This window comes from Pelodiscus sinensis, chromosome 7, assembly GCF_049634645.1.
Source record: "Pelodiscus sinensis isolate JC-2024 chromosome 7, ASM4963464v1, whole genome shotgun sequence".
In the NCBI taxonomy this organism is placed as follows: domain Eukaryota; kingdom Metazoa; phylum Chordata; order Testudines; family Trionychidae; genus Pelodiscus; species Pelodiscus sinensis.
The window spans coordinates 43354136-43379913 of record NC_134717.1 but is presented as its reverse complement, the minus strand read 5'-3'; the positions used below and the strand labels follow the sequence as shown (position 1 = coordinate 43379913).

The window sequence follows — 25778 nt, the reverse complement described above, 5'->3', positions numbered from 1 at the left end:
ATTTTTTTCATGCAGCCAAAAATCTAGTTTTTAAACAAAGATCAATGTGTTATGCTAAAATGTTGAGCTGACTGTTAAAACATTTTGGGGGATAATGACAATGTAACAAAGGCCTGGTTTGGAGTGAATCACCACCCTTTTAAAAGTTAGAGCAATTTCCAGGAGAATAGCTTTCAGCAAACGCTTTACATTATTCAAAACGGCCAAATAATGCTCTATTATAGCGCCTGAATGCTGCCAGTCAGCCCATAAGTGCAATTTGTGCAAAGGCTCGGTGCCTTATCTCCACTTCTTTATAAAGAGGTGAATATAAAACAATTTCTTCCAAACCCAGACAGAGAGCACGAAAATTGCTTCCCTTTCTGCAATCAGGGCAATTTAACTGGAGTGCAATTAGCACTATTAAATGTCGATTCTGCATAAACAAATCTGACTAAGAAGCGAAAGTGGGGTGAGAACCTCATATAAACTGAAACTGATTTTTTAAAATTATGTATCCGGGTCCTTTACAATTGATCCGTGACGTTTTCATCTCGGAATATATTTACATCATAAACACACTGACAAAATCAACATAAATCTTTTTTTAAGTCTCAGTATGAGTACTAATAAAGAAGAATGGTCTAATTAAATGAAACAGTTCACTTCCTTTGAACAAATATTGTTTCCCACCTTCCCTTTAACATGGATCTTTTGATCTGTGTAACTACTAAAGTTGCTGTCTTCAGGAGGTAAAGCTGGGAAACAATTCGTTCATTAAAACTGATTGGAAGGGTCTTGGGTTCACATCCAAAAGCGTTAGATGAAATGATTATTCTGTTTAAACAGGGCTCTAGGAAAGATCTGCCAAATATTTTCCAAATAAATCGATGTAGCAGCAGTTAAATGTTAGGTTGCTGAACAATTTCTCGGGAATCCTAGGACGGACATGGAATTTACACATGGATGTTGAGGAGGAGGGAGGGATGGAGGTGTAAACCTTTCTAAGTTCAAGAGAAGCAATCAGATTCTCTGTCAAACAGAAGAAACGTGAAGGGGAAACCCGCAAAATGCCCATCGCTTGTACAAATAATTGCATCCTCCCATTTTTTAGCATCAGGGTTTCCATATGAACATCTCTCTTGCTCTCAATTATGCTTTTCATTTACACGATACGGACTCCACCATTGATTATCAGCTCAGAGCAGAGGAGGACCAGGTGATAAAATAATAACCTAAGTTAAGACAAGGCTTCCCCACTATTCTATGCACAGAGTAGATATTAAGGGAGGGAGGAGTGCGCTAAAATACAGCCCATGGGGCCTGTTGAGTCCCCTGAATTATTTCCTCTGCAGAGAGTTTTCCATTTGTGGGCAAAGATGAAGTGCAGCTTTTGATTAGAAGAAAATCTTTTGTAGTTCACAAAAAGGGAATGAGTACAAGGATCAAATAGATCATGGAAATTAAGTGTAAATTATGGAACTCTCCAACAGTTTGTACTTCAGCTTTCATGTTATATTTGTTACATGACTCCCTCCCACTCCCATGCTTACCTATACAAATAGAGCCCCAAATATGGACGAAGCTTTAATCTTTTCTCTGTTTTTAAGTTGCCACTAGTTGGAGGCAACAGAGACACACATACACTCTACAGTTGTGAAGTCTGCAGGATTCATTGAAAAAATCCTTCAAGTGCTTTCCAAACATTTGCTTATAAAATTATTTTTTTCCGCTAGATTTGGACCAGATATTTTAAACCCTCTCTTGTTCTGTTTATCTTAAATGAAGATATGGTAACAATTAAAGGGAAGACTGCAGTGTCAAAGGAAAGAAGGTGACTGTAGACTGTATGATTATTTTAATTACCACAATTATTGGAAGATTATTCAACAAGCTTCATAGATTTATTTACTGCATCGATAGAAAGGGCTCAGGAACATTTTATGAGGATTTTATCATCTTAGTTCACATTCCTTACAATACTGTTATGGTATATAGCTTAGACATGACAAGATCAAAATGGAGCAGGTTTGAAACTCAGCCAATGCTAGCGGTCTTTCTGTATTAACGTGTTTCTAAATAAAGAGAATTGAATTAGCAAATTACTGTACCCATATTTACAGAGCATAGAGCTACTTTGTGCATATACGTCGGTTAAAGAAGTTCTGATGACTTTCGCAATTTGGTAGCATTTAAGGAGAAACACTGGCCACGTCTATTAGTGTTGCGTTCTACATATACAAGCCAAAATACCAGCGTTATCATTAATTTTAGATTTCTTAACTTCCATGCCTTCCTTTATCGGTGCTTATTAGAGGTGAGCATTTGCACAGCGGAAGTTAAAGGCGACATTAGACATGTTTGCTCAAACCGTACGCCTCTGAAAAGGGAAGATTTTTAAAATTTCTGATCTTTTCACGTACAGCACTTCTGATATTGCCTTAGTTTATTAACATATATGACAAGGTATGACTCAGTATGTTGGTTTGTGACTCAGAAAACTATCTATAGGTATGGGTATATGGGAATGTAATAAGCAAGATGACTGACGTTACTAAGTGCTCTTCGTTCCACAATGACCAATAAATCCTTCGGCAGGCTTTGCCCATTAATGAATTGCTGATTTCGATGAGGAAAAATACACTCTCATATCTATGTTCTCCTCTTCTGCCTTCGCCTTGTCTTACCACTAGGAAAGACGGAGAGCCGTTCATTGTGCTCCTATGTGTGCTATAATTATTGGATCTCAAGCTTAAGGTGAATTTCAGCTCAGATCATGAACCATTTCACGTTCAAATGCAAGCTTGCAGTACTTTCTTAGTGGCAATTAGGAGCCTATTACAAGCCATTAGATTGATCAATGTACCTTAAACAATGTGAATGATTTATATGGCGAAGGAAAAAACCTTCTTGCATCCATTGTACTGTTCCAGAGACCAACCTGGCCCTGTGAGTCCATCCATCACAGCTTTAAACAACAAAAGCTATTTATTTAGAAAACTTACATGGTAAGGAACAGGCTCAATTCTTTCGTCTTGAGTGGTATTCCAGCTCTGCCTGTCTCTCTCTCTTTATTGTAAAAGAGACGTAGGCTAGAAGAATTCGGGGGGGGGGGGAAGAGGAGGGAAGATTTGCTGGGCTCCAAACGGATTAATTCACCTTGTACCTGAAAGAAGGAAACAAAGAGATTCCTGACGGCTTCCTAAGCAACCCCTAGTCTGCGGTGTAGAGGCAATGCAGCGAGACAAGCACTGGGTTACGTGTTTGTTTAACGAAGTGTTTGGGTAGCTTTGTAGCCTTAATTACAGCGGGGACGCAAACTCATTAGCCCCTGAAGTACTAAAACGGCCAAGGGAGCCGAGACCCAATCTGACGAAGGAAGGGCAATACCACAGCGTTCCCTACGACGGCTACGGATTCCAGCTAACCTAAAAGGAAGAAATGGCAAAATATCTGCGGCGATTAAAGGCAGCCACCTTCCCTCCCCCCATAGTCCTGGGTCTGTTTGCAGTTGTTTTCTTTCAAGACACATTGAACTTCTCACGACAAGGAAATTCTTTCCAGTCTCTGACAGCCTGGAAGACAGGGGGCTGAGGGAAAGGACTAACGCACTTCACACTTGCCAACACACTTCTGGTTAGATTTGTCTACATTCAGGTCGATAGTCCCTCCATTCTCCTTGCCTTGGAACTAAGCCGAATCAGTTTCTGAACTCAAGGCAAGGGTACATGTTTCTATTCTAATCAGAGCATGATTGGATGGATTGTTTTTGCATTTCTCTGAATGGAGTGTTCTGAATTTCAAACACTGCGAAGAAAAATAAAACCTCACACAAACCGCCTAAGCTTGTCTTTAAAATATCCCAAGTGATTCCCGGTGGGAATAGTGAAATTGGTGGGAATATTTGGTAATGAAAGTGGGCACAAGATTTGCAATTGCAGTGTATGTGCCTTTCGGCTAGACATTTTAATCTAACATATCACACGAGTGACGATGTTAAACTAGCACGAGATTCTAAGTATTAATTTGTCATATGTCAGTTACCGTCTGGTCTGTTGCTTTCTACATACTAATCTCTAAGCAATCCCCTCAGATCTTGTCAAAAGTAAACCTTTATCACATCATTTGATGAGAAGGAAGTACAACAGCACCGGTACAAAGAAACAGGACGTCAAATCCCATCAAGAGATATGCGCCTTTAAAAAAACAGGGACTGGATACCATTACTTTAAAATCTGTTTTTCCAAGTTATTCCTCTGAGACACTAGCCCATCTAGTTATCAGCTGGCTTACTGGTTAAAAAAGGATTAATAAAATGCATCCTCTACCATGTAAACCGAGCAGTAGTCAATGGAACGACACGAACTGTCCTTCTCTATAGGAGATCCTATAATGAGAGGGAGTGTTTCTACTGAGTCTAACATATAGCAAACCCGGTTCTTCCCTTTCTTATAGAGCCTACACCATCAAGAGCTTAACACACAGAAGTAGTAGCAGCGTGTCCTGCTTACCTTAAAATTGTTCTTTCTTCTGGAGGAGACGTGAAAGAAGAATAAAAGACATAGAGGCCCCCTTCAAAGGCTTTCCACACACCGTCCATTTAATTATTTGGCTTTAATATCTTTTCCCCTTCCTTTTCCTCTAAAACTTTGTACAGGACACTTCTCCGGGGAGAGTTACTGTGCCAGCTTCTCAGGACAGGCCCCGGCGTTCACTTACTTTCTCTGCGCAAAAACTGCAGCTGCTTAAGGTGCTTTTCTTAAGCCTAAACCCAGACCTGAACACTCTCTTGCGGAAAAAACAGCCTATGCCTTCATAAAATGTTGCTTGAGGTAGTTATATTACATCTGGGTTGCATTGCCCTGTAATGATCAGCCTTCTTATTGTGATCAAGTGAACTTTTACTAATCTCCACATTTATTGTTTAGGTAAATAGATGCTGCTTTTAATCAATATGGAGGGCCACACCAATTCAACTCAAAGTAACTTAAGTCAACTGTAAAGAGTTCAATGTGTGTATAATTACAGAGGACGTCAACTATTCACTTCAATCTAATTCAATGTCTCTGTATGGGGGGAAGGGTGGGAAGGGGAGGGGTAGAGAAGGAGGAAAGGAAAAAGAAAAAAGCTACAGAGGCCAAGCAGCAGCCCAGCTGAACTTTCTGGTTGCTTAACAGATCGAAACAGCTAGGTGAGTATAAGCATACGGGTGCAATACAACACTTTCTTCCAACACAAAAGATTGATTGCATCTTGCCCAGGCATTAAATGTGCTATTATCAGAAGAAGCTGAAATAATGCATACAGTCACTTTAAAAGAAAGCAGGTTTCCTTTGCGAATACACCTATTATTTCAACAGTACTCAAGAACTGTTTCAATAGTGGCAGGTTGTTGCTTACAGAAATACATTTGAATATACACTGAGCTTTTTAAAACACATTTTAGTCTGAGTTATGCCTGAAATTCTCATTAAATTTACCATTTGTAAAGGACAGATTAAATGAAAATGGCTTTTAGAAAAATAGAGCTGGAAATTATTTTGGCCTTTCTGACCTGGAAAAGGTGATAATTTACAGCTACACCAGATATTGAACATGTCTGGGCTTTTAGGCGTTCGCTAACAGTTTCGGTTCTCTACACAGCTGAACTCGGTCCGGGACCATCTAGGAAATCATCTTTTTTATATGCTTTTTGATAAGCGGTGAACGGAAGAATTTCCCACTACAGCTGCAAACTTGACGGAGATAGTATTGATAGAGGACTAGCACTTTTTAAGAGCAGAACTGAGGCACGAATGCTGATTGTCAACTCTTTATAATGTTTTCAAAGGAAACAAAATTAACTTCTCTCTGTTCACAATCAGTGCATTCCTTCTTTCAGGTCATTTACATAAACGTCTCCTCACTAGCAATTTCGAACTTAATCCAGAGAACATTCGGTAGCATAAGACAAATGGGGTCAGTGGGTTCCACTTTGAGTGGAATTTCCCAAACCTCTAAGTGATTTAGGAGCATGAGTTCTAAGGACTTTTTAGTGAGACCTACGCTCTTACATTAGTAAGGCGCTTTTGAAAAACCCCACCCTTTGCACACTCAGTTTCCAAATTCTGACACTTGATTACATCGTAGTGTGTCAGTCGATCCTAAACTGCAAGATGATCTTGAGTTAGGAAGTCACGTAGAAACTAGCTGGTTTTCACCTGAAAAACATGAAAGAAAACAAGGCTCGCGGAATGGACAGGAGGAGATATCGCGTCTAGCGCTCCTACTTTATTACTGGGAGTGGAATCCTGAAGTCTTTACCCAGGTGAAGTCCCCACTGAAGACAATGGGAGTTTTACTTGGATAAGGATGCTAAGATTTGCCCTTTTGTTGTTACACGGTGTTGTTGCACTTTTGTTGTTACATATTCATAGCGGATAGCATGAAACAGCTACTCCTCCTGTGTGGAACTATTTCTGTGAAACGTCATTGTCCTTTTTTGTGTTATGTGTAACTTGTCTCCGCCTGAACTAGCCTGAAGAAGAGTTGTCTTTGACCCCGGGCTACATAACCGAGGTTGAGAATAACATTATAGATGATGTAAACATCTGATGTCTTATAATTCCTTAGATGGAAACATTGGGTCTTTAAATGACACGTTAGATTCCACTGCTTTTAGTCCGCCTGGAGCGTACTCCTATTTACTGTGCTCAACAGTCTATTCTTGAATTGAACTCTTTTCAACGGGATTGACTAAAACGTTTTAACTAACACGATTATAAATTCTAGTGTGAAGAGAACACCAGTATAATCTGGTATCTCTAGGCTGCAATCTAAGAGCAATGTCTCGGCCAAATATTTGTTTAGTGCCTACACTAAAATTTACAATCAGGTGATTAATACGCTCTTCAAAATGGGCAAGGGGAGGATGACAAGAGTAGACACCAACAACGTTTGCAAGGGAGAGAGAGGACTTTAAAAAGTCGTCAGTTGTTAAATACAGTGACGGTATGGAAAAAGCACGCGATCACATTTTGTTTATAGTACTAACGCTCAATTCACGCGAGCACTGTGATAGTTCGGGAACCACATTTATCTCACAAGTTTGTTCTTCAGTTTACTCAAAAGTAAAACCGTTTTATTAATTAGATACAACGTTTGCAAATTAATTAGGATCTCCTGGAAAGTAATAACATCTTCAGTTTTCAGTGGGCCAGTGTAGACTAGGAATACCACTCTCCCCGTTTACACGTTTCAAGTTGTTTGTGTATGTGTGTTAAAAACTAATCGTATAAACCTAGACATTACGCCAAGCTAGTATGTATAGAAACTTATGAGACATAGGAAAAGGGTTTCATACCGGGGCTTCCAAACTCTGAAAGTGAACCTCTACAAATGAAAAGTATTTGCAACTGATCTCCCTTCCTTACTCTCTCTCTCTCTCTCACACAGTCACACACCAAGTATGACTAGATAAGGAGGGGGGAAAATCCCTCAAAATTAGTTACTTTTTAAGGAAATCCAGTCAAATTACCAGCTTTGTAGTTTGATATGTGGCTCCCCTTTTGTTACAATATTTTTCAAACCACAGTTGCCATAGCAACTGAATATATTTTTTCTTTATTTTTTTTAACTCTTTGGGGACAAAATATTGCCAGAATTCTTCCATAACATCTTCCATTAACTGCAGTGACTTTTATTGGTGAGGCCAGTGTTGATGTCTCCTGCTATCAGGAGTCACTCACAAATCTGGTGATGTTTTGTTGATAAGGCCAATTTGATCTTTATAAAACATGTATTTTTTTTTCCTTTCAAAGGAACAAATACCAATAAGGAGGGAATTAAAAACTATTCAGTTGATAGAAGATAAAGTACTTCAGACCAGATCAGCTATGCTGGCAGGAGGAAGCTAAAAAAGTCTCAAGGTTCCAATTATTTAACAAAACAAAATAAAACTAAAAGGAAGGCCTAACAGTCAGACCCATGGTTTCCCATAAGGCCACATTTACACTATGCAGAAGATCAATGCTCCAGAGGTCTATCTTCTGGTGTTTGATTTAGTGGGTCAAGTATGAAACATAAATCAAACGCTGAGGGCCGCACTGGCTGGTGTCTAGTACTCTTCATTTTGTGAGGAGTAAGGGAAGTTGATGGGAACATTTGCTCCTGTTGGCCTCCCGCTGTGTGGACGTGTGGAAATGTGATTTAAGATATGTTGACTTCAGCTATGTAATTAACATAGCTGGAGTTGTGTATCTTATTTTGACCTGCTATAGGGTGGACCAGACCTAAGAGTCTTCAATACTGGAGTGCCAAAAAATGAAGAAGAATGCTTTAGGGCAGGGGAGGGAAATCTCAGGCCTGGGGGACGGATGAGGCCCCTGGCTTGCCTGGATCCAGCCCCTGAGGCTCAGGGTTCCATCCTCCCAGCAGTGGGCATCCCGTGCTGGCTCTCCAGACCCCCTCCCAACCCTGCCAAGCTGGAGCACACAAAATATACTAGTCTGGGCCCCATTAGGCTGTGGAGTATGAGGGGAATGTAAGGAGTGTCTTTCTTCTCAGAGGTCAGGGGACTCATCAGTGAGGGTTTTTTTTCCCATTTGTGTGTGGCCCCTGACTGATTTTTCTGTGGGTCAGCAGTCCGAAACCCATAAAAGGTTCCCTCACCCATGCTTTAGGGAGAGAAGTAGCTAGCAATCACAGGTTCCATCATTTAATATATTTCTGTTGAACTCTTGAGCTCAATGTAGCTGTAAACAGAAACAATTTGGTAACAGTGAATACCAAGTGTTGTAAAACAGAATGAGTGCACCTAATATATTGAAAAATATACTCATATACTCATAATAAAAAAATAACATGTACAGTGAAGTGATCACCACAACTGCATTATTACTTGCCACACAAACACTAGAATGACAATATTATCAGTTTTTGTTTAAATTCCTAATAATTAATTTTATTGTCATAATAATTAATTGCCCTTTTATAGCAGCTGCTTTCTGAAAAATCTCAAAGCATATTTTACACACCTCTCACAATATTTCCCTGAAACATTATCATCTCCATTTTATAGATGAGGAAACTGAGGCATTAAGTGTAAATTATGCAAGATTACACATTCTTGTATTATATTAGATTATACCATATTATATGTCACATTTACATTCTTTTTCTACAAACTTACAATCACTGAAAGTCCATTTTAATGTAGCAAACATTTAATTTATTCATATATGTTGCAAATTTCAAGGGCTGTACTTTTCTTAAAGATACACATCCAACAATGCCACTATTTACATTCAGGAGAGACTCTTTGTACTAGGAAACACTAGTAACTTTTTAAATGTAATTTTGTTGCAAATGGCATGGCATCCAAAAACAGCGGCATGACTTTTAATGTTATAACCTCAAGTTTAAGAACTTATGTCTTAGAAAAAACTAAGAGAATGTAAGCCACGTATAGCAGTCTTAGGCTATGTCTACACTATCAGTTTTTGCTAGAAGAGGTAATGCAAATGAAGTGCTGATTAGCATATTGTTGTGCTTCATTTGCATATTCCATTCCGAACCATTTTTGGGCGAAGGGTTTTTGCTCAAAAACAAGCAATGTGGAAGTGGACATTTTGCGCAACCTCCCCGTTTTGCGCAAGATCCTTATCCCTCAGATCTTGCACAAAAAGGAAACGTCCATACTACTTGTTTTCGTGCAAAAATCCCTTGCACAAAAACGGCTCAGAATAGATTATGCAAATGAAGCACAACAATACACTAATCAGCACTTAATTTGCATTACCTCTTCTGGCAAAAGCCATAGTGTAGACAAAGCCTCTAGATTTAGTGCTGCGGTGTTCAACACGCTAGCCATTAGCCACATGTGGCTATTTGGCTAGTTGGGTGTAACTAGTTTGCTATAGCAGTAGCCACTATACTGCTTCAGAATTGGTTGGACACCATCAATGTGTCTAGACTACAAGGTTTTTGTGAAAAACGTGGCCTTTTTTCGAAAAAAAACTTCGCCTGTATCTAGACTGCTGCTGCAGTCTTTCGAAAGTAAATCAAAAGAATGTGGCAGTTTTTTTGACCACGGAAAACCTAATTTTATGAGGAATAATGCCTTTTTTCGAAAGTGCTCTTTTGAAAAAAGGTGCTATGTAATGCAAACTGTGCTTTTTCGAAAGAGAGCTTCCAGACTGCCTCGCTTGCTTTTCTGAAAGTACTGGTTGTAGTCTAGATGCTCTTTTTCGAAAGAGGCTTTTTCGAAAGTATCTTTCGAAAAAGGCATGTAGTCTAGATGTACCCCATGGGTTTAGTGAATGGAAACTAATATTTAGGGCATGTCTAAACTACATTCCTCTTTTGAAAGAGGAATGTAAATGAAGCAAATCGAAAGTGAAAATGAAGCGTGGATTTAAATATCCTGCCCTTCATTTGCATATTCATGTCCTAGCACTTTTTCGAAAAAGAGGTTTTCAAAAGTGAAAGCGCAGTCTAGAAGGGGTTCTTTGGGGGAAAAAAACCCTTTTTTGAAAGACCCCGTACTCCTCATTTTTTCAGGAATACAGGTTCTTTTGAAAAAGGGGTTTTTTTCCCAAAAGAATCCCATCTAGACTGTGCTTTCACTATCAAAAAACCCTTTTTCGAAAAAGTGCTCAGACAGGAATATGCAAATGAAGCATGGGATATTTAAATCCACACTTCACTTTCGATTTGCTTCATTTACATTCATCTTTTGAAAGAGGAGTGTAGTCTAGACATAGCCTTACTGTTGTCATATTATTTTTCTTGGTGTGTGTGTGTGTGTGTGTGTGACTGTGTTTTTTTTTTAGATAGATGCTAATTTTTTTTTTGGTTTTCTACACTTATTGACTTGAGAATATATTGCTAAATAACATATGGAACACTTTCAGTCCATTACTTTGAGCAGCTGATCGTGCAAATCGTACTCATGTAAATAATTCTCATTAACTTAAGTGATGATACTAAAGATTTACACCAGTATAATAGAGATATTGATCTGCCCATTGATTTCAGTTAGACTACTCCCATAAGTAAAGGTCGCAAGATCAAGCCCATTAAGGACCTGAGTGAAAGGTTAGTGTTTAAAGCAACATTTTATATTTTAGTTTCTTCTTTGAGTAGTTGCTCATGTCCATTCGAAGTAGGTGCACATGCCGCGTGCACCACGTCTTCCAGAGCGTTTTCCCTAGCGGTACCCGTAGCGCCGGCGGGGCGCCCCCTGGAGTGGTGCCGCCATAAGTACCCCTGCCAGCGCTGCCCCACCTCAGTTCCTTCTTACTGCCGTGATGGTCGTTGGAGCATCTCTCTCTCTCTATCTGCTTAGGCTTAGATAGTTAATGGTTCCCGTTTCTCACATTGTAAATATTTTGTGTAGTTAGATAGTTAGGTTCTTTGTTTTGTTCCTTACCCCTTGGGGGTAAGGAATGCCAGGGCCACAAGGCTTCAAGGTGTGTGCTGACTGCGGGAAGTTTATGCCCAGGGGCGACCCACACGACAGCTGCCTTAAGTGTCTGGGTGAGGCTCATCTGGCAATTGCCTGCAAAATCTGCAAGTCTTTCAAGCCCCGTACGAGAAAAGAAAGAGTTTCATGCTTGAAGTTTCTCCTTATGCAGACGGCACTTCAACCGGTGCCGCTGGAGCAGCCTGCGGTGCGCAGCGCACCGGCCTCCATGCGCGAGGCCGCACACCGGCACCGGGCATCGACGTCAAGATCCCAGCACCAGTCTCAGTCTCCGCCGTCTAAGAGGGTGAAGAAGTCCCGGGGCAGGTCTCCGTTGAAGAAGCCAACTTCGGCCGGACACCGCAGCAGCAGTTCACCGGTGCATGTTTCCCCTACAGTGCACCGTCGGCACCGAGGGGGCCTGGTTAGTCCTGGTCACCTGCCCTCTCATCGTCCATCCATACCGGACACGTTTGAAGCGGCGCAGGACCTAATTAGTCTCATGACCTCCCCGCCATCGTCAGTCAACTTGGACGGGTCGAGCTCGCCCTCGTCGGAGGCTCGGCGGGCACCGTCGTCGTCCCTGCATGGCCCGTAGCATGCCTACCTGGTGGCTTATGCGTCGGGACCACCCCCGCTGGGGTTGGTTCCCACTGCTACTGCGGCACCCTTCACGACGCCGAGTCGTCAGTCTCAGGGGGCTTCGAGTCATGGCAGGTCACTGCTTACCGCTTTGCCAGGGCCCTGCTTGGCGGTACCGGTGCTGTACCCCCATGGCCATGTGGCATCCAGTCACTCCCAGGAGTCGGAGTCCGTCTCCGTGCCTTCATTGGCACCGGCATCGACCCAGTGGTCTACCCCGGCACCGGGCCTGGGCACCCCAGTGCCGCTTCAGTCGGGCACGACTCAGCCGGCACTGAGCCTGAGCACCACAGTGCCACAGCTGCTGGCCACACAACTGGCACCGGGCCTGAGCACCCCGGTGCCGCAACTCCAGATGATGCAATCGGCATTAGGCCTGGGAACCCCGGTACCGCATCTACTGGCGTCGCAACTGACACTAGGCCTGGACACCCCGGTGTCGCAACACCTGGCATCGCAACCGACACTGAGCCTGAGCACCTCGGTGCCACAGCTACTGGCAACACAGCCGGCACCGGGCCTGGGCACCCCGGTGCCGCAACTCCACACGACGCACTCGGCACCTGGCCTAGGCATCCCGGTGCCGCAAATACTGGCATTGCAACCGGCACCGAGCCTCAGCACCTCGGTGCCGCAGCTAGTGGTGTTGCAAACGGCACCGGGCCTGGATACCCCGGTGCTGCAGCTACTGATGACGCAACCGGCACCGGGCCTCGGCACCCCGGTGCCACAACTGGCTGTTTCGCACTCAGCAGAATTCGCTGCACCGGGTCTGGGTCCCCCGGTGCTGCAGACGGCACGTCCTCGCCGTGCTCATGTGGGCAAACCTGAGTCGATGGCCAAGTTTGTACCACGCTCCTCGTCGGCTCCGCCTTGGCTGGAGTCCGATTACTCTTCGGACTCGGACGCGGTGTCGGTATGGTCGGGGTCCTCGGGAGCATCCTCGACTCACAGGTCCAGATCCAGACACCGGAGGGACCACAACCAGCAGATGTGGCCCCCGCACCCGCAGTGGCCTTTTTGGACCCCCTGGGCCTATCATCAGTGGCAGGATCAGCCGCCACCATATATGGGGTCGGAGGCTTCAGGGCACCGTTCCTGTCTGTCGGTGTCCCCGTCCAGGGCGCCTTCCTCCCCCCTTCGGGTGCCGCAACATGATCTTCGATGCAATCACCGGCACCGGAGGCAGGCCCCCCGGAGGCTCAGGCCATCCAACTGGCCCCGCAGAGTGCCACGACCGCTCTTGTGCTGCTTCAGGAGTTGTCGTCGTCATCCTCCCCCGATGAGGCACTAACGGACCCAGCACCTGGTCTACCATGAATGGATGCCAGAGCACACCAGGATCTCCTGCGGCGCATGGCTTCCAACCTGGCTGCTCCAGTGGAGCCCATAATTGAGGACACCGATCCGATGGTGGACATCCTCACGGAGGACGCCCCTATGCGGTTCGCCTTACCACTCAATAAAACTGTTTCCAAAATTACTAATGCCCTGTGGCAAACGCCAGCAACCTTAACCCCTACCCTAAAAGGGGTAGAGAGGCGTTATTTCGTCCCACAGTCGGGGCATGAATTCCTTTACTCCCAGCCCATCCCGGGATCCTTGGTCGTGCAGGCTGCGGCCCAAAAAGAAAGGCTTCCCCAGCCCGGGCCTTCTCCAAGGGCAAGGGAGCCTAAGAAGCTGGTCCTGTTGGACTGTAAGATCTACGCTACAGGTGCTCTATAGTTCCGCATCACTAACCAGCAGGCAATGCTGAGCAGGTATGCATTTAACACATGGCAGGCTGTCGAAAAGTTTAGAGACCGACTCCCGATGGAGGACCGCCAAGAGTTTGCGACCATGGCTTCCGAGGGTAAAGTCATTGCACGAACTGCCCTCCAAGCGTCATTGGACACTGTGGACTCGGCAGCCCGCACCATGGCGACTGGTGTCGTTATGCATCGCGGGGCGTTGCTCCACGTCTCAGGGATTCCCTCGGATGTGCAGCACACTGTCCAGGACTTGCCCTTTGAAGGGAAGACTCTGTTCTCGGAGCACACCGATTCCAGGCTCCATACCCTAAAGGACACGAGGTCAACTCTGAAGTCCTTGGGCATACATATGCCGGCCATGCAGCGGCGACAACTGCCTTATAGGCAGCAGGGTAGAGTGCAGCCCCAGGTCCCCCGTGGGGATTTCTGGAGGTGCCGTTCCCGGGCCTCCGGTGGAGGTTCCAGGGTGGCTGTGCACCCTCAAGGGCCTAGGGGCCGACATCGTCCCCATGGCCCTCCCCATCAGGGCAAGCCCCAGTTTTGACGCCGTGTTCGAGAGTCCCGTACCAGTCTGCCACCCTGATCCCCCGCTGGTCACTGATGCGTCCAACCTGGGATGGGGAGCACACCTTGGGTGCCACAGAACTCAGGGCCTCTGGTCTCTTTCCGAATGGACCCTGCACATCAACGTCCGGGAATTGCGGGCGGTGAGGAGGGCCTGCGAAGCATTCCTGCCGAGGCTCTCCCACTGCTCGATCCTGGTGCATATGGACAACACTGCAGCGGTTTTCTACCTCAACAAGCAGGGTGGGGCGCGTTCGCCACCCCTCTGCAAAGAGGCCCTGCGTCTCTGGCACCTGTGTGTCACGCACAATATCACGCCTCAGGCTGAGTACCTCCCCGGGTGCAAAAACCTGCTAGCAGACACACTGAGCAGATCCTTTGGAGCCCACGAGTGGTTGCTCAAGGACTCTGTCCTCAGTCAGGTTTTCCGCAGGTGGGGCTATCCCCACCTAGACCTGTTTGCCTCGGCATGCAATGCCAAGTGCAGGAACTACTATTCCCTGCTGGGGCTGGGGAAATTCTCCAGGGGATACGCCCTAACGACCACGTGGCCAAAGGGCGTTCTCTATGCTTTTCCCCCGTTTCCCCTAATTTCCAGGGTATTGACCAGAGCGAGAACTTTTCGGTCCTCGATCATCCTCATAGCCTTTAAATGGCCCAGACAGTTCTGGTTCCCCAGCCTGGTGGACATGCTGACCCAAGACCCTATAGCACTCCCTCCAGTTCGGGACCTGCTAACTCAACCTTGGGACGGGGGGATAATGGTTCACCCGGATCTCCGGTCTCTTCACCTAACGGCCTGGTTTATCCGTGGTTGAACCAACCAGAAAGGGAATGTTCCCGACAAGTACAGATGGTGCTCCTTAGCAGCAGGAAGCCCTCTACTAGACGGTTGTACGCTGCCAAGTGGCGGCGCTTCTCGTCTTGGGCGTCCCGGAGAGGAGTACACCCGTCCTCGGCCCCTATTCTAACTACTCTCAACTATCTCATTCAACTCAGATCTAGTGGCCTGTCCTTTTCTTCTATCAAAGTCCATGTGGCATCTCTCTCCGCCTTCCATGTTAGTACAGCAGGAGCCTCTCTTTTTTTCTAACTAGGTGGTTAAAAGTTTTCTTACTGGTTTGGAGAAATTGTACTCCTCGGTGAGGGATCCGCACCCTGCCTGGGACCTCAACCTGGCCCTACACAGGCTTATGTCCTCTCCTTTCGAGCCATTGGCTACATGTTCATTGAAGCATCTTTCATTGAAGGTTGCTTTCATAGTAGCCATTACGTCTGCTAGAAGGGTATCAGAGCTAAGGGCGCTAACTATAGAACCGCCCTACCTTGTTTTTTCGCACGATAACGTAAGGCTACTGCCTCATCTGGCCTTCCTCCCGAAGGTGGTTTCACCTTTTCACCGTCCCAGGAGATTTATCTACCGGTGTTCTTCCCTAAACCCCACGCCTCCCCTAAGGAGCGCGTACTACACTCCCTGGATGCTAAGCAAGTGCTGGCGTTCTGTATTGACCGAACCAAGCCCTTCCGTAAATCCCAACAATTGTTCGTTGCGTTTGGGGATAAGGGGAAAGGTTCGCCTATTTCTACACAAAGGTTATCAAGATGGGTGGTGCAATGTATAGCAGAGTGTTATCAACTGGCTGGTAAACCCCCACCCAGGGTGAAGGCACACTCTACCAGGGCGCAGGCATTCTCGGTGGCTTTTGGTGCCCAGGTACCAATATCAGAAATTTGCAGGGCGGCCACGTGGTCTTCCCTCCACATGTTTACAGCGCACTACGCGCTATCTCAGCAAGCTAGGGAGGATGCAGGTGTGGGTTCTGCAGTCCTTGAGTCGGTACTGTAAATAGGTTAATAATGTCCTGTTGCCCTTGTTCTAAATATGTGCCTTATAAGTGTTGGATTGTTCAAATAAATCTGTTTATTGTTCACGTCTCTTCATGACTCTGCTGGTATGACTGCTCCGACCCCTCCTCCGTGGGGTTAGCTTGGTAGTCACCTACTTCTAATGGACATGAGCAACCACTCGAAGAAGAAAAGAACGGTTACTTACCTGTAACTGTTGTTCTTTGAGATGTGTTGCTCATGTCCATTCGACTCCCACCCTACCTCCCCTTCGTCGAAGTATCCGGCAAGAAGGAACTGAGGTGGGGCAGTGCCGGCAGGGGTACTTATGCCCCGCCATGGCGGCGCCACTCCAGGGGGCACCCCGCCGGTGCTACGGGTACCGCTAGGGAAAACGCTCCGGAAGACGTGGTGCATGCGGCGCGCACACCTACTTCGAATGGACATGAGCAACACATCTTGAAGAGCAACAATTACAGGTAAGTAACCGTTCTTTTCTGCTGTCTGGCAGAAATAATCACAACTGATATTAGTTAAGTTAAAATTTCATCAAGGATAGCAATTTCTTCCATAGCATGTTGGGTTTTTTTTTAATTGCCTAACTGAAAGGATAAAACTTTCAGTAAATGATTTTCCTCCCCCATCCTTCCAAGGTATTACAAAAATATATACATACATGTTAATTAGGGGTGTCAAGTGATTAAAAAATGTATTCCTGATTAATTGCATGATTAATTGAATGTACCTCCCCTTTGAAATGCTGCCACGGTGTTTCAACGGGGCAGCACTGCATGGAGTCCGGAATCAGCTAGAGTTCCCAGCTGACCCAGGCTCCATGCAGTGCTGCCCCTTTGAAGCGCCACAGTGGCGCATCAAAGGGGCAGCGCAACACGGAGTCCAGGATCAGCTGGAGTGTCCAGCTGATCCTGGGCTCTGCATTGTTCTGCTCCTTGGAAATGCTGCTCTGGTGCCTCAAAGGGAAAGCACATTAGGAGCCCAGGATCAGCTGGAGTGCCCAGCTGATCTCCGGTGCTGCTGCTTTGAAACCCCAAGGCGGCATTTCAAAGGGGCAGCCATGGAGGCTGGGGTCAGCTGGGGACTCGCTAGCTGATCCCAGGCTCTATGAGGCATTTCCCCAGAACCCGGGATCAGCTGGGGAGTCCCCAGATGACCCTGGGTTCTGCTGCCAAGGGGAGTCCTGGATCAGCTGGGAGTCCCCAGCTGATTCCGGGCTCCACAGCTGTCCCTTTGAAATGCCACCTCTGGCATTTCAAAGGGGCCACTGCCATGGAACCCAGGGTCAGCTGGGGACTGCCCAGCCTATCCGGGGCTCTGTGCGGCAGCGGAATCTGGGGTCAACTGTGGGCTCCCATCTTATTCTGGGCTCCCCATGGCAGAAATACTGTGCAGAGCCCGGGATCAGCTGGGGAATCCCCAGCTGCCCCCAGACTCCAAAGCTGCCCCTTTGAAACACATGTGGAGGCGGCATTTTAGTTTCAAAAGAGCAGCTTTGGAGCCTGGGGTCATCTGGGGACTCCTCAGCTGATCCCGGGCTCCACGCGGCATTTCTCCAGATCCCGGGATCAGCTGTGGAGTCCCTAGCTGACCCCAGGTTCCATACAGCACTTCCCCGGACACTTCAAAGGGGCAGTGCAGCATTAATGCTTGTGATTAACATGTTAACAAATTAAATGCATTAATCCTGGACTGCGTTAATTGCAGGCAGTAACGTATGTCAATTGACAGCTCTAATGCTAATCTATTGGGGTATGTCTACACTACAAAGTTAATTCGAAATAACAGCAGTTATTTCAAATTAACTTTAATAGCATCTACACAGGCAAACTGCTATTTCAAAATAAATTTGAAATAGTGGAGCCTTTATTTTGAATTTAGTAAACCTCATTCTATGAGGGGTAACGCCAAATTCGAAATAGCTATTTAGAATTAAGAGCTGGGTAGACACTTAATTTGAAATACGGGGCCTCCAGTCCTTCCCAGGGAGCCCTGGTGGCCACTCTAGGCACAACCAGGAAAACTTACTCTCCTCTTCCCCAGCCCCAGAGCCATTAAAGGGATAGACCCTGGCCACAGTGCCTGTGCCAGCTCCAAGCTTGCCAGCCCAGAGCCAGCAGTGGCCACCGGAGCCCCTGACCCAGTGGCCCCAAAACATGAGCCAGAAAGCCACTGGCAGCCAGCCCTCCACCGCTCCCCAGGAGCAGTCTGCCAGCTCCCAGGAGCCTGACAGGGGCTGGAGAAGGTGGGTGCCTTCCTTGTCCAGGGTGGAGATCATGGACCTTATTCAGGTTGGGGGGGGATGGCCCCAACTTCCATGATCTCTGCACTAGACGGAGGAATGCGGCCATTTATGGCAGGATAGCTGCCAGCCTGGCCACCAAAGGCCACGTGTGAACCCAGGAGCAGGTTAACATGAAAGTTAAGTTGGTCTGGCGAGACCCCCAACCCTGGGCCCTGAGCTTCCCCTCCCCCTTCTTCCTCTTGCTTCTCCCTTCCAGCTTCCTCCTCCCATGTTTTCCCCTCTCCTCTTCCACCCTCTTTTTTCCCCTCTCCCACCTCATTTTCCCAGTCTCCCCAGAGGTTCATCCCCCCCCCCCAGTTTTGTTCAGTAAACCCAGTTTGTATTTTTGAACATATGTTTCTTTTATTTGACATCAGGAAAGGGGCCTAGGGAGGGGTAAGTGGAAAGATGTGAGGGAGGAATGGGGCACGAGCTCCTGGTGGGGAGGACTGGGGAGGCTCTGAAGGCTCCTCAGGGTGGATGCTCTCCTGCAGGGCCTCCTGGATCCTGACAGCCCTCCAATGGACCCCTCAGATGGCAGCCTGCAGCAAATACAGCCGGGCTGATGCAATGACCCCACAAGATGCACCGGCATGCCCAGGGGCAGCTCTGGCTCTATGTGGCCGAGTGCTGTGGTGTCCCGAGTTCGGGCACTCAGGGCACTCCAAGACAGGACTGCTTTGCTGTCTCTCATCGAGGTAGACAAGCAAGCGGGGAACCCTGAGAACTGTCTGTCCGGGGTGGGGGTAGGGTCCCTTTAAGCATGGAGCTCAGTTAGTCTCAGGCAGCAGCCCCACACACTAAGTCCTAAACTGATGCCCTGCCGGCACTGGATCCGGCCAGCCTTACCTTCGGTTCAAGGTCCACTCAGTGTGGACGTGCTATTTCGAAATAGTTTTTGTGTATAGATGCGTTATTTCGAATTAGCTTCATTCGAATTAACTATTAAGTTAATTATTAACTATTAAGTTAATTGGAAATAGTGCTATAGTGTAGACATACCCTTGCTGTTTTTCAGAATCCTTAACTGCAGCAGATCCAGAATTGTAGTTTCTCTTTTTGGTTTTGAAATATAGACGTGAGGGGTGTAATCTAATGCTCTTTGATCACACAGGTCACTTGAAAATAAAAATACAGGTTGAACCTCTCTAATCTCACACTCTCTGGTCTGGCAACATCCATGGTCCATCATGATTTTAGTTAGCTTGATGTCCACTTACCATGGGTGTGGCTAAGTTTCCCACAGTATCATAAAGCCACGTCCATGGTGGTTGGTTACAGACACCTGTCCTGGCTCTCAGTGTTCTGAGCTGTGAGTTAGCTCTAATTTACCCCTAAATATCTTCTTAGAGCCCAGTAAGCACTGGAAGTGTCGGTAATACCGCTATACAATATTGACCTCTTGTGGTGCAGCAAATTCTCTGATTTGGCACCAGTCATGTCCTGAGGGTACCAAACTAGAGAGGTTCAACCTGTACTGCAATTTCGAATGACTGATAATATTAAGAATTTTTAACTTCACACTTAGTCCACAAGTTTTTATTTGCTGAATCTGTATTACCCAGTTCAAGATGCTGTAATACAAGTAATGAGCTTGCAGTACTGAAAGAAAGTGACTTGTTCCTTTTGTTATACTGCATATTTTTTAAAGAGCATATGAAGAAATATGGGTGAGATGTTTTATTTTGCTAACAATTTAAAAACTGTTGTTCATATGCTTTAATATAGTTCTATTTCGCTATTTCATCAGAAGTTGCCCTAGTTTAGGGTATGTAAAAATTTATAAGATGACTTTCTAATGTAGAACTATTGGTGTTATTTGAAATTCTGTACATTTATTGTGATTTTTGATACGTATTTCAAATGTGGGTGAGGTAACTTTTTTATTGGACCAACTTCACTTGAGAAAGATAAGCTTTTGAGCGTACACAGAACTGTTCTTCAGCTCAAAAGCTTGTCTCTCTTTAAAAAAGCTGGTCCCATAAAAGATATTATATCACCCACCTTGTGTCTCTGATATTCTGGGACCAACGTGACTACAACAACACTGCATAAAGTTGTAAACATTTAATTTACTGTAAGTATCCAAATGATTTCTGAACTCAACATACACACCCTTCTCACATCTTATTCATGTAAAAAGTTATGAGAAGTGTTTCATTGTTGATCTTAATTACTCTAACATGACTTTTTATTAGCTAGTGATTTAAAGTAATTACATAAAATGCTTCTTGCTAACATTTTAAACAAAAACTGCTGCATTATGTTAATAGAACTGAATGTTCATTGGTGAACTCTCCAACGAGTTACTCTTTGAAATGTTCTCTAGAGATTTAAGGCATTTGAGTGTTTCAGGTTGTGGTTTTATTAGTTTTTGATTATGGAAAACTGTTTAATAAACAGTCTGAAAAAATTTAAAGTTTGATTAAAAACATACAGTGCCACAGAATTTGCATAATATAATTTATAAAGGTTAACTTTAACATGTGGCTGATAGGTTATGTATACCACATGGTTGGAAAAATGGGAATGGGAGCTTTCCCATTATCTGAACAGGAGAAAAACAGGAGTTATATTAAGTCATTAAAATTATTTTTTAGACTATATTAAACTATTACCTCTCACTTGGTCAGAACAACTCCTCTGCCTTTGTGGATGGAGGGGATGACAATCCTATGCATCTTTACCCAGGAGGGTGTGGAATTCAGGAGTGCTACTCCTTTGCTCCTCATTATCTGTACATCCATTGTTTGGCCACTTTTCAAACACTTTCAAGTTCTAAAAAAGACAAAAGTGTAAATTTTATTTCTATGTCGGGAATCAAGTTTGCATTTTACAAATAGCTTTTTCTATTATAGAAGCAAAATTTAGTCTAACTATTATGGTTTTTAAAAATGGGTCATTGTGAATTCACAATATTGGCTACGTCTACACTGGCATGATTTTCCGGAAATGCTTTTAATGGAAAAGTTTTCCGTTAAAAGCATTTACGGAAAAGAGCGTCTAGATTGGCATGGACTCTTTTCCGCAAAAGCACTTTTCGCAATCGGGGCTTTTTTGCGCAAAACAAATCTCAGCTGTCTACACTGGCCCTTTTGCGCAAAAGTTTTGCACAAAAGGGACTTTTGCCCGAACGGGAGGAGCATAATATTTCCGCAAAAAGCACTGATTTCTTACAGTAGGAAGTCAGTGCTTTTGTGGAAATTCAAGCGGCCAGTGTAGACAGCTGGCAAGTTTTTCCGGAAAAGTGGCTGATTTTCTGGAAAAACTGGCCAGTCTAGACCCATCCAATATGTTGTCATTGATAACATGGAATTGCAGTGCTCTTATTCAGCAGATCCAGCCAGCATAAGGACTTGAAACAAAGGATATCATATCCTTTATGCCACTTGGATATGAAACTCATTTACATCAGTTTGGGTTGTGCATGTAAATTGGGAATAATATAATATAAATATATGTATAAGTAATTGGTTCACAACATGTATTTGTGGGAGTTTCCATGATTCACTTTTGAACTGCTAATTTTATACAATCCTTCAAAAATACAGAGCTTCAGATCTACATGATCTCTCCCTTGGTGAAAACAGATCTAAAAGCAGTGGCATAGTCTTGGTTAAAATATATATTCTACTATATGCTATTTATAGTAATCTGAAATAGCCATTCTCATTTGGGCCATTCTCCCTTCAGAGCTAGACATGCATCTTTGAAACATGACTGAGGTGAAACAAAATATTTAACTGAGGATTTGTGACATTTGATTATCCTCTCCAAATATGCTTGATTTCAGAATCACATGGAGCTCATACTTAAGCTCTAAAGCAGGGGTGTCCAAACTTTTTTCAAAGAGGGCCAGATTTGAAGAAGTGAACATGAATGAGGGCTGACCATTTTGCCTGACATTCTTTGAACCATTAAAATTAAATGCAAATTAACTATTTTATGCAAAGTTTATTGCAAACGGCATACTTTTCATTTCGTCACATGGATGACAAATCTAAACAGGTGTTAAATCACTCTGCCTTTCATATCTGAAGGCCAGATGAAAAAAAAATCCAGGAAGCTGAAATATATGTCAGGAACATTGTAAAGTACATTACATATTATTGGTAATAAAGGTTGTCTGTCAACTTTTAAGTTCAAAAAATATGAACAGGAACATAACACCAACTATACATGTTGTGTCCAAATATATTTATAACTGATTTAGACCAACTGACATTAACTGAGATTTTACAATGTATTCATCTCAATTGAAAAAAAAAACTTGCCTGCACTAATGTGAAGGGTGAAACTGAGATCTGGACTGCAGCACATAGGCTAGGTCTGGTTCAAAGGAAGTGGTTTTGATGCGCAAAATGTCACGCAGGTGAGAATCACTTAGTCTTGTCCTCACGCAGTTCTTGTTAAAGTTCATAGCAGAGAATGTCTTCTCACACATATATGTTGAGCCAAACAAGCTCAGCATTTTCTTAGCCAATGTTCGAATCTCTTGAAACCGGCTCTTATCCAGTTGGTGGTAAAAGTTCACAAGAGAGAGCTGTTGGTGATGACTGCATAACTCACTGTCACAATGTAGCTCAATGAGCTCGAGCTGCAGCTGATCTGGAGCATCATCGGGGTCAACAGAGAATGGAGAGGAGAAAAGGCTGATCTCCTTTTCAATAGCTGCAAAATCCTGAAAGCACCGTTTAAACTCCCCAGCCAGAGATGCAATGTCTGCTGCATACCTGCTCGTTTGCGCACTGATATTGTCCTGTGGAAAACTGTTCATTATTTCCTGCAACGCTGAAAAATGTATGGTATTGGGCTGTGTTTGTGACAACTGCCTTATGAAAAGTTGCAGCTTTGTCCCAAAGGCTTTGAGGTGTGAATAAAGCTGGTTCACCGCTGCATCTTTCCCCTGAAGACTCGTGTTCAGTACATGCAGATGCTTTGTTATGTCAACTAGAAACCACAAATCAGCCAGCCAAATAGGATCAGATAGTTCTCGCATTGGTTGTCCCTTTGTTTCCAAGAATTCTCTGATTTCCTTTCTGAGAGAGTAGAAACGCTGCAGTGCAGACCCCCGACTGAGCCATCTTACATCGTTGTGATATAAAACATCTTCGTATTCAGCCTGGATGTCCAGTAGAAACTGTTTAAACTGGCGGTGGCACAGGGCTTTAGAGCAAATAAAATTAATAGTCTTTAGCACCGGTTTCATAACATGATCATATTTGAGATGTTTAGCACAGAGAACTTGTTGATGAATGATACAATGGAGTTTAATAGCTTTGCCTCCTTCTTCGATCACCTTGTTACAGATTAGGGTTGATAATCCACTTCGTTCACCAACCATGGCAGGTGCCCCATCAGTAATAATCCCAGTAACTTTGTTCCAAGGCAGTTTCATATCATCTATGGTGGAACTAACAGAAACAAATAAATCTTTTCCTCTTGTTTGGTCCATAAGGCTCTGGAGGTCAAGTAGCTCTTCAGTCACATTCATTTCATCGTCCACCCCTCTCATAAAAATCAGCAACTGAGCTGTGTCAGATAGGTCCGTGCTTTCATCACAGGCTATTGAAAAGAAGTCAAAATCCACTCCTTTGGACGTCAACTGTCTCTTAATATCTGATGAAATCTCTTCAATTCTCCGTGCTACAGTGTTATGAGCCAGGCAAATGTTGGCAAACTCTTGCTTCTTCTCGGGACAGATATTCTCAACCATTTTCATAACGCATTCTTTGATAAAGTCACCCTCAGCAAAAGATTTGCAATTTTTAGCAATTAACGTTGCCACCTCATAGCTCGCCCTTGTGGCATTTTCATTTGACTCACGGGCTCTTATGAAAAATCGCTGTTGTGACATTAAAACAGCTTCAAGTTGCTTCAACTTTTCACTGCGGTGGCGCCCTGTTAGCTTGTCGTATGTGCTATGTCTCGACTGGTAGTGTCCCTTGACATTAAATTCCTTATAAACAGCCACAGTCTCTTGGCATATCAGACAAACACAGTGATTCCGTATTTCAGTGAAGAAATATTCCACTTTCCACCTGTCCTGGAAGCAGCGGCCCTCACTGTCAACTTTCCTTCTCTTATTTACAGTCGCCATTTTTGAAATTGACCAGAAGGGGAAGGGATCATGTGAGCACAGTGCCAGAGGTTTTGGTCTAAGTAATACAATGCCCAAGTAATACACTGCACTAATACACTGCCCAACAAGAATTCTCTTGCCTTTGTGGCTTTGTGTGGTGAAGAGTCTAAGGATGAGCTCGGGCGTGTTCACAGCTCCACGTGCCCAAGCCCGCCAGGAAGCTGACAGTGCGCAGCGCCAATCACAGGTACTGAGACATTTCCCGATCTCTGCAGCTGCAGAGTCCGTCCTCGCACTCTCAGCCCCAAGGCGGAGTCGCCCATTGGGTCGGAGGCGGGCGGAGAGCGCAGGGCACGCCGGCCTCACGGCGGCCCGGGGGCAGGGCGAACCCGCAGCTGAGTGGGGGAGCAGGGCTGCAGACGTGCCCTACAGGGCAGACTCTAGGACCGCGGAGGCCATGGGCGACGGTGGCGGTGGCGCGGCCGGAAGCAGCGCGCTGGGCGCGCCAGTTCAAAAGAGCGCCGGGGAGCCAGGAGAGGGGGAGAAAGCGGGGGCTGTATTAAACCGGAACACGGGCCGCAATTGGCCCGCGGGTCGGCTCTAAAGGGAAGATGAATGAATGTTTTCTAATTATATACATTCTGGAGCAGTATTACCAACTCTGGATTGTTTCTTTTTAAATTTTCCCAGGATGTTACAATTGCTGGCATCACATGATTCACACATTTTCCTGTATTTAAAATGGGGTATTTCACATTGTTTTAAATGGGATTGAAGCCAGACTGCAGAGAGAATCAAAGACTGGTTAGATGGACCTGCATGGTCTTCTTCACTGACTTTCTACTATCTGCCTGGGTCTTCAAAAGTTCTGTACATACAATACTTATTGAAAGAAACACGATTTTTTATCTTTCTATACATTTTATTAAAACTCTTATATTGAAATAAAATAAACATATCACCAAAACTGAACTATGAATAATAAACTAACCTAGAAATGAAATAATACTGCAATTAAATCAAGATAAAATCAAATTAGCTTCAAAATCTGATTGGATATAAATAATCAAATTTATACAAAAAAGAATACTTACCCACTATGGCTGTGTCTAGACTGCATCCCTTTTCCGTAAAAGGGATGCAAATTAGACACATCGCAATTGCAAATGAAGC

At 44.7% G+C, this 25778-nt stretch overlaps 1 protein-coding gene across 5 annotated transcripts in view; it reads right to left on the bottom strand.

The window, feature by feature from the left end:
* Positions 1-25778, bottom strand: part of SP9 (Sp9 transcription factor) — a 72144-nt gene that overhangs the window by 5594 nt on the left and 40772 nt on the right. For 2 of the 5 annotated variants that reach the window (XM_075933654.1, XM_075933655.1), the window contains exons 2-3: positions 21142-21301; positions 2985-3145 (exon numbers count right to left, since the gene is read on the bottom strand). The gene's annotated coding sequence lies outside the window, so the exon portion shown is untranslated. Of the gene's footprint in view, positions 1-2984; positions 3146-4490; positions 4755-21141; positions 21302-25778 lie in introns of those variants that run through there. The other 3 variants (XM_075933656.1, XM_075933657.1, XM_075933653.1) reach the window with 2 other exon arrangements.